Genomic DNA, 14,164 nt, shown 5'->3' with positions numbered 1-14,164 from the left:
GGAAGCCAAGTTCTCTCCAACACCAAGGTGTGGTGTGAGGACCAGTGGACCATTTAAGACCAACAGGGTCTTAAATCAGGAGAAGGACTGACTACTCACCAGGACCTGACAGGGTCTAGAGCTACTCGTGCAGATCCAGTGTAGAGCAGAGGAGCGTCTTAAATCAGGAGAAGGACTACCTACTTAAACAGAAGCTGGGATCTCTCTTAGGCCTAAATGGTAAAGGGTAGCCTACCACAGCAGAGACCACAGTAGACCATGCCTGCTTGACCCCCCTCCCAAGTGTACACTTCCAAGGGAGATCAGCCTCTGACAGTGGCAGAGACCAATAAAACAAGAGCTGTGTCAGTCCTCCCCAGAGAACGCTGCATTGCAACTGCACACTCTGGAAGCTCAAGTCACTCAGGTAGAGACAAGCACACCCTATTCTAACTACATCAAGCCACTGCACCCAAACTCAGCATTCCTCCTGGGAGGAATGTTAATTTCATTAACAAGGAACAAGCAGAAGTTTCTACCCTGATGTTACCTAATTGTTAAGTCATGTTTCAAGAAAACTTACAGCTTTATTTCCCGATTCTAACACAAAACTCAAGCACCTGCAAAATATTCAATGTAGAAATTGCAAGCCACACCCACTGGTCTGCTATGTTGTATTACTAACCTTATAAACCTAGACGTGTTGTTCTTACTGCATATATAGCTCATTATTTGCATACAGAAAGTGATGGCAATGTCCACATAAAGGGATCTAGTGCTCTTCGGAGGGCAAAACAGAGAGAACGCCTAGATGTGAAAGGTGTGACAGATGACACACTCTCACATAGAGCTACAGTCACAGAGCCACTGACACAGAAGACAATGGCCATATAAGCTTCCATAAGGCTAGTCACAAAATGGGGAAATCTATTAGACAAATAGGTGATTAGTAAAAGAAACCTTTCCCCCTATCTTTTTAGAATACTATTTTAAGTTCACAACCAGGAAGAAAACATTCAACTACAATGTGGAAGTGAATTCAATTCCCACTTCCTTTCCCTTAGTGCTGGGTCTCCTGATGCTCCTTAGCTCCTCGCTCTCCTCTATGGGGTCCCCATGTCAAGGCCTCTCTCAGAGCTGAGGCCCCCAGGCATGCCCAGGCATCCTGCAGTGCTATCTGCATGCACCTTCCTGTGGCATGCTCTCTGACTCCTTGGCCCTGAGCTCCAGCCACAGGGAAAACTCACCTCCTTCACTTCCTGGCTTGAAGGTGGGCTCTTATACACCTCTCACGTTCGCATCTCCCTTTTGCTTTCTCCAGAGCAGGAATCCTAATGTTGGTCAAGTACTGGCCAAGGTCAGGGGACGGCCCACAGGAACTGGCCTGACTCTGGGCCAGAGGACCAAGGGATGGGGAGGAGAGGGGCCAAATGCTGTGAGCCAGTAATAAAGCTGCCTTTCCCACAGCTGGGCAGATAAAGGCACTGATGGGCATCTGGCTGCTCTTCAACCTCTGAGGAGCCTTTCCTAAATACAGCCTTCTGTATGCAGAGGGAATTTCATTCATGAGCGGGGGCACCTGGAACCACAGAACAGTGGCCACATCTGCTAGGTAACAGTGGCGCCACTGGCGTCTGCGTGATGGAAATTTTATAACAATTCTATTTCCTAAGATTCAGTAAAAAAGCACGGATCTAACAACTAACATAACACATAGTAAAGATGAAGTGCATCACAAGTGGGGTAGATCTTTGCCTTCACTCAGAAAAACCATGGGTCAGTGTACAACTGAACAGGGACACATGCAGGACACTGGGATGTGTCTGGGACAAGGTGTGAGGAAAGAGAGAAAGCTTGCAGCCCCCTTTGACCCATAGCCCACTGGGGTGGGAGAACCCACCACGCTCCTGCCCCATCTCCACTTACTTACTTCTGGCCCCTCACCATGGTGCCCCTAGACCCAGCCCCTGACTGGTTCTACCTACCTCACGTACAGGGGCCTGGGATTGAGGACTCTGACATCAGGAACCGAGGAGGCTACTCTTCTCTCCCAGGGGCAGCATGGTGTGCAGTCTCTCCTTTCTTCTTGTCTGATCCCTTCTCCTGCCCCTTTCAGCAGACCGATATTCTCCACTTCAACATGCACAGGGAGTAAGACACTGTCCCAGCCCCCCGCCTGCCTCACCTCCAGCCAACACACCCAGCCCTGACAGACTCATCAGCATCCCTCCATCCAAATTCCGAATCTGAAAGTGCATGCTGCCATCTGATTTCTTCTCAGGCAGTGTTTTTCAAACTCAGGTGCACTGAAGAGTCCCCAAGTGCTTATGTGAAAAATGCTCCTTTCCATGCAGGACAACTCCAGAGGCCGTTTCCTCAGGAAAGAGGTGCTCAGCAGGTGCTCCAAGAACTGTACCTGAGAACCACTGCTCCAGGCTCAATTGTCTGGTATGGTTCAATTAACTCTGAACAAGGCACACACCGGACAAGAGGGCTTAGGAGTAAGGATTTTATGGGGGAATGTGAGCAAGGAGAGGATGAGCACCACCCTACTACATGGGCCAGACCTCCACCCTCTGGCCTGGTGGGTGGCACCTGTCAGGTGATCTCTTAGCATCCTGGGCTCACCTCCACCTGAATAAGCTCAGCACTTACCACACTCCAGCAAAAACTCCTCACTGTTGTCCACTCTTGAGGGATTTCCCCAAAAGTTCAGAAAGAGAGGAAATAGTAGAGTTCAGTTTTGTGATCAGCACAAAAACAGCTCAAGGCTACTTTAAATAAAGCTACTTTAAATAAACAAACTGTCTCCCAGACCATTATGACTTATCTGACCGCTATTTTTAATCAGTAATTGGCTGATGTCATTTTTTAAAAGATGGGAGGCATGAAAATGCCACAAAGCATGGCTCATCTGACACTCTGCAGTGGAGAGTGACTCTTTCATCCCTAATCTGAGTGCAGACTAGGGAAGGAAGGGAACAGGCAAGGAGCGTCTGGTCCTCTCGTAGTGCCACCAAGGGCATCACCAGGCCAGATGGCTGCATGGGGCCTAGGGCCGGTGCTGCTGCACGCATTCACACCCTCAGGTGGACTTCGCACTCATCCAGCAACCTCCCCATTATGCTTCCCTTTCCTGTACAGGTATGGCTCTGCCACAGGGAGACAATTTGCTGGTTACACACACTTTTGAGTATTTAGGTCCCTGCTAGTGTCACCTCCTGCCATGAATTACTAACCAGATTTATCATCTGGGAGCAGGAGCATCTGATTTCAGTTCCCCTGACAGGCTAGTTTCTGAGTTTCTTGAATGTGGTCTACAAATGTGAGTCCACAGGTGGGGGAAGGCGTCTTACTGTCTAGAGGTTTCAGCACAGGCTGGACACCTAGAGAACCCCTCAGGTCAGGAGCACAGCAAGCCATGCAGGGCCACTCTGGACTGCTGGCCTTCCCCCAAGAGTGTCCCCACCACCAGCAGAGCTGGCTACTGGGTAAGCACATTTCTACAACAGGAAATAATGGACACTTAGGCCAGGGATTGCCTCACTCACTTCTGGAGTATCAAATCTTGCAAATGGGCTGAACAAATCAATGACGACTGGCTATTTTGCTCACCTCCCCATGTTAAAACAGTCATTTGTCTGGTCTGAATCCTGAAAACCATGAACAAAGAGAGTGACCTCTCAGAAGTCGCCCTCCTCAGTGCCTTTCTCCTCTTCCAGTGTGGTAACTCCAAGCCACCATCTGACACCTGCTCCAAGGTGATCTCCCCCACCCACCGTGTGTGTCCACCCCACCCTCTGCCCTCTGCAACCAGACAATCTTTGCGAATGCACATGTGCTGTCGTGTCCCATTATCCCACAGCTGGAAAACCTCCTGGCTCCCCTGTACACCAGGTCATGCCTGAATGACTGCTGCTGGCTTTCAGGCCTTTAACAACGTAGCCCAACTTACCTTGCCTCACCTCAGCCAGGCGCCACTGGGCTCTTCTCTTGCTCTAGGTGTCCTGGAGTTTGGCTCCTGTCTCTGCATCTCTCAGGAACATCTCACCCTCTGTTTAGACTACTCTCCCCATGACACACACAACTCATGGTCCTTTGGGAGGCAGTTTTTAAAGTGCCCAACCACCTCAGGGAGGACTTACAAGGTCTTTCCCAGATTAAACTAGCTCCCCCTGACAAATGTGCCCCAAAGACTTGAATCACACAGTCGTGTTTTCCATGAGACTACAAGCTCCATGAAGACACCTCCCTTCCCACTTAAAGCCATGTTCCCAGTGCCCGGCACAAAGTGTACTTGGATCAATACTGGCAGATGAATCAAATCTCTCACACTTCTTAAATCACCCCACGAGAGAAAGAGGAGGCCTAAAGGAGTGGCTGACTGCTAGAAAAAGAGGTAGGACACCAAGAGGGACGGCATGAGATCACAGTGGAGAACTTCTGGCCAGTGCATACACAGCCAGAAGAGTGTGAGGGTCTGACGGTGCTCTTGAGGCTATGTGAACATTATGCACAGCAGGGAAATGTCAAGGTGTGGGAGCACAGGGCTCCCTCCAGAGGCAAGTGTGGCAGTGTGAGTAGTAAGGACGACTCACCTGGACTCAGCCACCTAGCGCTTGGACCTAGTCCCTCTTTCTTGCCAGCTGTCTCCAAGAAGGTGAAAGATCAAGAAGGCAGAGCTGTGGGAAGAAAAACAAAACATGAAGCACCCAATTTACTTTGCAGTTACAGGCTCCTCAGCGGTCAACAAGCACACAGGTCCACCCGTATCTCCCACAACAGCACAGGTCCAGTGAGACCAGGAGGGCAGCCTCACTGCCCAGGATGATGGTCATGGGCATTACTCCTGAGGTCCATGCTGCATCCTTGCTATGCTCAGGGCCTCCTGACCAGGTTATGTCAAGGGCCTTGAAGTCCGCTCTGGGATGTCTCCAAACCTCTGGGTTCTGGATTAAGAGAGCAATTCAGTCATCCATATAACCACTTATGCACGTGGCCCTAAGCATTCCTCTAAAGGCAAAGATACATGCTGCACATAAAAACTGGAGAAAACCGACTGAGAAAGAACTCTTACACAATACCAGGTATAGTGTTTAGCTCTCACATTTACACTAGTTTTCACAATTCTATTAATTTTCTAGGCAAACTATTAGAAACTAACTTAATGCCATTTACAAATAGAAAATTGACTTGTGTTTTACAGAAATCACATGGTATACCAATAGGTACCCATTAGAAACATGAATTCAAACTCCAGTTCTGTCACTTAATAGTCAGTGCAGTAGGACCTGAATTTTAATTTTGCTGTAAATTTAAATATGAAGGAACTACCTATTTTAGAACTTTAATGCTATCATCACCAATACTATTAGACACTTGTATCATTACTTAATTATGTGTAATGCTTTATGGCTCATCAACACGCTCCCAGTGGACTCATAATACATAGTTAAAACCCCAGGGCACTTAACAGCATCTATTCAACCAACTGGAGGCCCCGGGGGAGGGAGCTTCACATCACATTTCTGGTTTCTGTTCCAGGGTCAGGCGAGTACATTTTGGTAAGATCAAATAGTTTACTTATTAGAAACTACTTGCCATTTACTGATGCTCCATAAGTGTCAGCCATTATTAATATTAGCCATTAATAAATTGATACATTAACCACAACTGGAAAGGAAGAATCCTGTGTATCACTTTTCCTACCTCCTGGAGGGCAGAAGGGGAAAGGAGACAGGGACTTAAAAAGCTAGAGTGGAGACAAGCCTGGAGCCTCAGACATGCTCAGCTACTGCAGACTGCCAGAAGCTCTGTGCAAGCTCCACACTCTCCTAGCCATGGGCGTGGCCAGCCTCTCTTGCCAGGCCCTTGCCCAGATCACCACACCCCCCCCCACCCCCAATTCCCCTTGCCTTGCCTTGCCTCTCAGGACCACCTACAGCTGTTCCAGCTGTAGAATTTGAGTAAAATCCCTTCTGCTCCCACAGCCCCCAAATTACCCAGACCCCCAAATCATATGCTCAGCCCCCGCCTCCATACCCCCCCCAGTATATCAAGCCCCTGAATTCTGGACCCATGTCTGCAGAGAGCGAGGTTAAGTGTTGAGCCCCACCCTGTGGCAACACGGCAGCAAGTGTGGCACCCAGCCAGTTTGGCGGCCGGGGCTTGGTGGGCCATTGTCACCTGATGACACCTGCACAGACTGAAAGAACATGACTGTGGCCCGCCCACAGTCCTGCTGTCATTCTACATGACACCTGCGCAGAAGTCCTGGGCTGCCACCTTTCGGCCAACACGCAAAGTACCAAGGCCAGTGGGGATCCGCGGGCCCACCACTCAGAAGTCAGCCCCTCCCTTGGGCCCGCCCCTGCAGCAAATCCTTGCCAATGAGGATGGAGCTTGCGCAGTAAATTTGAGACGCCCCCCTATGGCTAGCAAAGATGGCTCCAGGGTGGGTGGGCTCTGCTGTCCCTGTCACTCAGAAGACAGCCCCTCCCTTGGGCCTGCCCTCTGCAGCCAGCCCCTACCCATGAAGATGGCACCTGCGCAGAAAGCATCAGGTGCCCCCCAGTGGCTAGCAAAGATGTCTCCAGGGTAGGCGTGGCTCTACCGTCCTTGTCACTTGAAAGATGGCTCCTCCCTTAGAACTTTCCCCTGCAGTCAGTCCGCCCAAGAAGATGGCGCCTGCGCAGAAAGCATCAGGCGCCCCCCAGTGGTAGCAAAGATGGCTCCCAGGTGGGCGGGGCTCTTCTGTCCCTATCAGAAAACAGCCCCTCCCTTGGGCCCGCCCTCCTGCAGCCAGCCCCGCCAGTGAAGCTGGCACCTGCGCAGTAAGCGTCAACCGCCCCCTTGTGGCTAGCAGAGAGGTCTTCGGGACGCGTGGGGCTCTTCTGTCCCTGTCACTCAGAAAACAGCCCCCCCTTGGACCCGCCTCCTGCAGCCAGCCGCTGTCCATGAAAATGGCGCCCTCATACAAAAGTCAGGCATCTCCCCTGTGGCTAGCAAAGATGGCGCCAGGGTGGGTGGGTTCTTCGGGCTCATTAGTAACTCAAAAAACAGATCCTCCCTCAGGCAAACCCCCTGTAGGCATCCAGGTAGAAAACAAAAGGCCGCCCCCAATGACCAGCAAAGATGGCGCCAGGGTGGACGGATGCCCGCTGAGGCACTCAGAAGACAGCCCCTCCCTTGGGCCCACCCTCTGCAGCCGGTCTGCAGTCAGTGACGATGGAGCCCGTACAGGAAACCTCGGGCGCTCCCCTGTGGCCAGCCAAGACTACGCCAGGTGGGCGGGGCCTTGCTGCCCGTCAGTACCCAGAAGACGGTCCCCCTCTTGTGCCCATCCCCTGTAGCAACTCAGCTGTCAATGAAGACGGTACCCGCATAGCGAACGTCACACGCCCCCAGGTGGCCAGAAAAGATGGTGCCTGAGTGGGCGGGACCTGAGCGTTGTCAGTCACTCAGGAGACAGCCCCTCCCTCCGATCTACACTCCGCAGCCAGCCCAGCTGTCACTCAGGGTGGCGCCTGCCGCAGCAAGCGTCGAGCGCCCTTCTGTGGCCAACAGAGTCCACACCATGGGCGGGAGAGTCACTCAGGACAAGGCACCCCTCCCGCCCGTCCACAAGACACCAACGTACAACACATTTTTTGCTGCTTCCCGCTTTCAACACCTTCCAGAGTTGGAGCCTGAGACATTCCGGGGTTAAAAAAAAAAAAAAGTCCCCAGACAATAACAGAATGAAACTCTAGTGCGCACCACCCCAGGAGAAGCCGCGGGAATACTGCAACTTGCCGCTCTGTCCCTTAGACCAGAAGTACCGCGGCAGCTACGGCAAATTAGGCGCACAGCACCTGGCTCCACCTGAAGTCGCAGGTTGGGCCAAAGAACCAACCAGAAAAGACAGCAGTCAGGGTGGCACCTCCACTGCCAGCACCCCACAGCCTCCAGGCACTGCCGAGGACACGACCCGCAAGCCCAGCCCGACACAGCAATCAGCCAAGACTGCACCTGCGCAGCAAATCCCTGCCCCTTAAAGATGGCGCCGGACAGGCGGGGCCAGACAAGACAGCCACAACCCCAAGAGGCAGCCGTGGCAGAAGCCCTGGCTCCGCCCCAATCCCAGACAACCAATCAGAATGACGCTTGCGCGGCAAGCGTGTAGATCCCGTCCAAGAGAACCCGCCGCCACCAGAGGGCGCCCGAAGAGCGGGCAGAGCCCAAAACACCTCCCACCTCCCACGTAAGACTGGCCCCACCCCCAGTGGCTTGTGGCCCCTCCCATGGCCACTGCGGCAAAATAAGCTCCTCCCCCAGCAGACAGCGCAGTACTGAGCGCGGGCTGCAGACCCGTCACTGCCGCGATGGGGTGGTCCCGCGGCGTCTGTCCCCAGGGTTTAGGTGCCTCAGGATGGTACCCTGAAGTCCCCCCGTCTGGACTCGGCTCCTCAGGGTGTTAGGCTCTCCGACACCTTCCCACATGCGGCCCGACTGGCCGAAGTGGCAACTACGCTTTGAGTGGCAGAGCCCGGAGACCCCCGGAGCCCCGAGACCCCAGCCATGCGGGACGGCAGCCCCGCGGCAATCTGGCCACCCCTTCCCGCGACTCCCACAGGTGCGGAGCACAGTCTTGCTACAAGCCCTGTGCAGCCCGCAGCATGATCGCGCCAGCACCTTTCTGCCCGCCCCTCCTGAGGGTCCACAAGACAGCTGCCACGAGCCCGCAGGGCGCGACCTGGACACCGTCCTTCCTCCGCGGTCAAAGTCCGGGAGGGTGCGCTCCTGCAGGCGGGCAGCGACTCACCTGCCCACCGCGCAGCGAAGCACGGCACCCGGCTCAGCCCGTCTAGCGCGTCCACACAGCACCTGGCGCCCGGCGGCGCCACCAGCCGAGGGTGGACATCTCTGGCTCTTCCGATCCTCGTCCTCCAGCAGCTGCCCAGCGTCTGCAGCCAGCACTGCCCGATGCCTCCTTGTCAGGCTTCTCTGCAGAGGCGGGGCTTCCGCCAGCCAATCCGCGGCAATGCCGCCCTCGCCACGCCTCCGCGCCTTGCGGATCAGGCAGCAGTTGCCGTGGCAACAGCTTGGCGCGAAGGCTGGCGTTGACGTCAACCGAGCGGGCGCGGGAGCTAGGGGCCGAAGCAGGGTCTGGAAATGGGGGCGGGGTGGGGAAGGTGCACCCCCAAAGAAATGGGTGAACCGGAGAAATGCCCAAAAATTATGCCCCAAAGCAAAACCTATGGGGGGAATAAAAGATGAACTTACACATTTGACTAAACGACAAGAAAAATGAAAATCCGGGAAAACACACATAGAGGTCTAAAGACGAACCACAGCGTGGACGTTGAGGCTACTCTGCCGGGAACGCACGAAAAATACTGGGCTAATCCTACTAGTTAATGAGGAGCTCTTGCAAACCAACAAGGACCAAACCAGGCAGAAAACGGGCAAGAGGGACGCGACTAGCCACTCGCAGGGAAACGCGCGAGGACTGTCCGCGCGCACTGCCGTGGAGCCCGAGGACCAGGATATCGACACGGGCCGTGGCCGGAGCCCACGCGGACCGGTGAGTGTGTCCTCGAGCGTGGAGAACACGCGCAGGTGGCGAGGCTGGTGGAAATTCACCGCCCCTCCACCAAAGGGCGCGTGGCGGGTGAGCGGGAAGCGTTCTGCATTTCCTGGGCAGAAACCCGTACAGCCCATGAGCTGCCGAAAGTCCATTAATGTACCCTTTGATCCAGCTATCCCGCTCTCAAGGAACTAAGGCGAAGGAAATACCCAGAGATGTACATACAGGGATGGTCACTAAAAATGTGCACTGCAGAGAATTGAACTGTGTTCTTGTAAATCCGCACTGCAATTTTATATGGCCAATAAAAATGTGGAATGATTTTAATTTTAAAGAAAAAACCCACTAAGACCCAGTTTATTATTAAAAGCAGTTTACCTAAAAGCACACAGAATATAGCCAACTTAAAGCACGTATTTGTAGGTAAGGAGGAGTTAACAGTAGTCGCTTGCTGTGCTGAGAGGCTGCGGTCTTGGAGGGGGCATGCATTCTGAGACTCCCCAGCCCTTCAGCAGTGCAACATAAACATGAAATATGAATGAAAACACTGTGCTCACTGTGTAGACCTACCTTCAAAACAAGCTCCTAGCAGCAGGACTAGAGGTGAACGTGTGCTCCTACTCTGAGGTCAAATATTTTCAAATTTGGCCACTCCTTAGGCTCAACGGGGAAGCTGTTAAACAATGCGGACGCCCGGGATCCCACTGCGAAAACGGCTTTGGAGCTCCTGGGGGAATCCCAATATCTGGGGAGATTTAGAGGTGGTTTTAACATATTTCTAAGGAACTCATTCTCCGTCTCCACAATCCACTTTTCTGGATCCCGGATCATTTGTTTCCATGATACCATATGCTTTCAAGAGATTCCACAGCCACCACTCCATTCCCCTGTACCCAGCCCCCCTCCACAGAGTAGTCCATTGTCACAACGGAAGGACCTTACTGCACATTCTCTCCGTATTCCCTAACATGTATGCCAGGTAGGCATCCATTCCTTCCACATGCCTGAAGCTGCCTGACAATTTCACCTATTCCCTATGAGCTAGGAAACGTTCTTGATCTTACAGCAGCATTCAACATCTGAATTCAAACAAACAATAGTGAACAAAATCCCACATTATTTTTTCTTATTTCTGGTGACACTACACAGTCCTGGTTGTTGTTCTACACCAACCACCTCTTATACATCACAACTGGGCTTCTCCTTCACTCAACCTCCAAATGCTACATGTCTTGCCCAGGACTGAGTCACTACTCTCCATTAATAGCTTCTCGCTAGGAAGCAGCCTTACATTTTCAACTAAATAGGTTTAAATGCCACCTGCATGCCAAAGGTTCCCAAATTTCAATTCTCTGCATAGAACTCTCCACAAAAGTAGAGTCTCATGTAACCAACTATCCACAACCAAGAGCACTGGAAACAATTATTAATTTTCCCTTTCCCCATTTGTACCAACATCACCAGCTGCTGTAGCCAAGAAATCTCATTTAGGTTTTTTTCCTTTATTGCTTACCACCACCAACGTTCAATTTGTCAGCAAATCATACTGACTCTCTACCCAGGGCACATCCCGAATTTGTCCCACTTTCCCTTTCCACAGTAATCCAACTGCCACTATTTTCCGGAGATAACCTTCATCTACTCCAAACTCCTGCCTCTGCCATTCTCCACACTGCATCTAGGTCATATTTACAGGCAAATAAAATGTAGTGTTCCAGCTTCAATTACTTCCTGTCCCCCACTCCCATCCCCACGCTCATTAGGAGGGCCATGGTTACCTGGTGTCTTGGAAGAGTGTATAAACATTAACAATCTTTTCTTTCAGGTTTCTAGTTTTATGTCTTATTTAAGAAAATTTTCTCCATACTGAGGTCATGAAGATAGTCTAATAACTGTCAGTTGTAGGTTTTTGAATTTACTTTTGTATATGTCCTATAGCAGGGATGTAAATTCCCCTGACATATGTTTTCATGTACAAGTGAGCCTGTTCCTGAACTCTGTCCCATTGGTCCACCTGACCCCCCCTCATTGATTACTAAAACTTCAAAATGCTGTGACAACTTCAAGGGAATTGCCCTACTTTGTTTCTCGAAAGTGTCTGTTCTTAGCCCCAGAGCTTTCAAATGATATTCAGAATCAGTTTGATAAAATATCCTGAGATACTGATTAGTATTTTATTAAATCCAGAGTGATTCAGAGAAAACTGCAAATGTTATGCTATGAAGACCTTTCATCTCTGACCGTGCTCTAAGTCAATATGCATGTGTATTCTACAGACATAAATAATACAATGTACTGTTTTTTCCTGTAAGATCCTTATTTGACCTTAGGGGGCATTTTTCCTATGAATTATGCTGCTGGTGATTTCTCATTTGTTATCTTTAAAATAATTTCAGACTTCCGTAAATGTTGCAAAGCAATACAAAGATTCTTCACACAGTTTCCCTTGATAATGTCCTACATTACCTTGGTACAGGATATTGTCAAAACAGTCTTAGGGGCTGGGTTATAGCTCAGTTGGTAGAGTGCTGCCTTGCACATGCGAGGCACTGGGTTCAATCCTCAGCACCACATAAAAATGAAACAAATGCATTGCATCCATCTACTATAAAAATATTTAAAAAAAAAAAACAGTCCTAGCACATGCTAATGAACTATGGGCTTCATGTGGACTTCACCCAGGTCTCGGTGAATCCCTTCCTTCTATTCTGGAACCCCCAGGACCCCACATTACACAGTGGTCACTCTCCTCAGGCAGGCTACAGCGTCTCAGCACTCTCGTTTTCCATGATGTGATAGTTGTTCAGAATTTTGAAGAACGTCCCTCAGTTTGTCTGGTATTTTCTCAGACTTGACCTGGGTTATGAGTATTTGAGAAAATTATCTGCTGTGGCTCTATGTCCATCTATGATCCAGCAGACTTGCTCAGCTCCCCTTAGTTCTGTCTGTAGATTTTCCTGGACTTAAAAAAAAAAAAAAACAGTGACATCTTCTTTAGAGACTTTTTAAAATTTTTATCTGCACTCATTCTTAATTCACTCCCATGCGTGTTGGCTGGGACCTCTGGGAGATAAGGCCCAGGAGGGAACACTCTTGCCTTTACCATCAAGTACAAATGTCCACTGAAGGCCTTTTTGTAAAAGCCTCTTTATTAGGGTTAAGAAAACTCCCTTTAGTTCTGGTTTTAAAAGCTTATATCGTTAAGCTTAATTTTGACTTTCATGTACCTGGAATTATATTTTACTTTACATCTCCTGACAAGTGGTGAATTCAGGAAGATTTCTGATGCCGACACATCTTTGGATTCCTAAGCCCTTCTTGGTCGTGACTAGGAAGGTCTGATCTAGACGAGTGCAGCTGCTGAGCATCAGGTTCTGTTTACTGGTGGTTTTTCCTTCTGAGTTAGTATTTTTTATCATATTACCCTTGTCTGGGTTCGGTGTCAAGGTTAAAGTATCCTTATAAAATCCCATTGTTTATATTCTCTACACCAGTTTGTAATCTTTTCAACAACTTATGCTCCTTTTTAAATTAGTATTATTAATCTAGTGCTGGTTTCTTCCTGAGTTTTGCTAAAGATTTGACAATCTTGTCCCTTTAAAGTGACTTCTCATTTTGATGGCCATATTCTTTTTTATTTTCCATTTATTTCCTTCATACTTACTTAGGCTTCTTTTCCTAGTTTCCTGAATTGCACATTTACTTCTTCTTTCTTAATTTTTTTTTAATATTTATTTATTTATTAGTTATTGGTGGACACAACATCTTTGTTGGTATGTGGTGCTGAGGATTGAACCCGGGCCGCTCGTATGCCAGGCGAGCGCGCTACCTCTTGAGCCACATCCCCAGCCCCTTTCTTAATTTTTAACACATGCATTTAAGGCTGTACATATTCTTCCAGGTGCCACTTGGAGAAAAATTCCACATATTTCATTGTGGTTCAGTCGTGTACCTTCTCTCCATTAGTGACATTAAGAAATTTGTTTAGGGGGCTGGGACTGGGGCTCAGCGGTAGAGTGCTTGCCTAGTATGTGTGAGGCACTGAGTTTGATTTTTGACACCACCTATAAATAAATGAATAAAATAAAGATTCATCAATAAATTTTTTAGGACTTCAGAAATCATTTAAAAACTATCCTTTGAATATAGATTTCTATATTAATTACATATAGTTAAATAACATTGTTAAAGCATCCTATATCTTAGGATATGATTAATTTTAATTGTTCAATGTGTTAAAATATGAGTTATTCTTTGTTAGGAACTGATTTACATTTATGTTCAGAGGATCTAGCTTGTTATTTATATTTTCAGTATTCTAATTTTTGTCTGCTTTATTTATCCATTCTAAGTAGTTAATATAAAATGTCTAGTATTGCCCGTGGCTTTATTCATTGTTCCCTGTAATTCTGTTAGTTTTTGCTTTACATATTTCAGAGCCATGCTTTTAGGTGCACACAGATCCAGATTCCCTCTGTTACATGCCATTAGGGAACTGATCTGTCTACATTTGAATTAGTTATGCATTTCTTTACCATTCCTCCTCCTCCTCTCTTTTCCCACTCACTACTGTGTGGGTCAAGTTCTCCCCCATATCGGCCTTCTGCTCTTTTGCAG

General features: G+C 49.3%; 1 protein-coding gene across 9 annotated transcripts in view; it reads right to left on the bottom strand.

Annotated features, from left to right (window-relative positions):
• Positions 1–8,928, bottom strand: part of Peg3 (paternally expressed 3) — a 30,214-nt gene extending 21,286 nt beyond the window's left edge. For 3 of the 9 annotated variants that reach the window (XM_026380531.2, XM_026380528.2, XM_026380535.2), the window contains exons 1-2: positions 7,833–7,965; positions 4,578–4,661 (exon numbers count right to left, since the gene is read on the bottom strand). The gene's annotated coding sequence lies outside the window, so the exon portion shown is untranslated. Of the gene's footprint in view, positions 1–1,964; positions 3,633–4,577; positions 4,662–7,618; positions 7,966–7,989; positions 8,028–8,782 lie in introns of those variants that run through there. The other 6 variants (XM_026380527.2, XM_026380534.2, XM_077792854.1 and 3 more) reach the window with 6 other exon arrangements.
• Positions 8,929–14,164: the final 5,236 nt, after the last annotated feature.

This window comes from Urocitellus parryii, chromosome 15 (genome assembly GCF_045843805.1).
Source record: "Urocitellus parryii isolate mUroPar1 chromosome 15, mUroPar1.hap1, whole genome shotgun sequence".
Taxonomy (NCBI): Eukaryota; Metazoa; Chordata; class Mammalia; order Rodentia; family Sciuridae; genus Urocitellus; species Urocitellus parryii.
The sequence above is the reverse complement of the archived record's forward strand: the minus strand, read 5'-3'. Positions and strand labels throughout refer to the sequence as shown.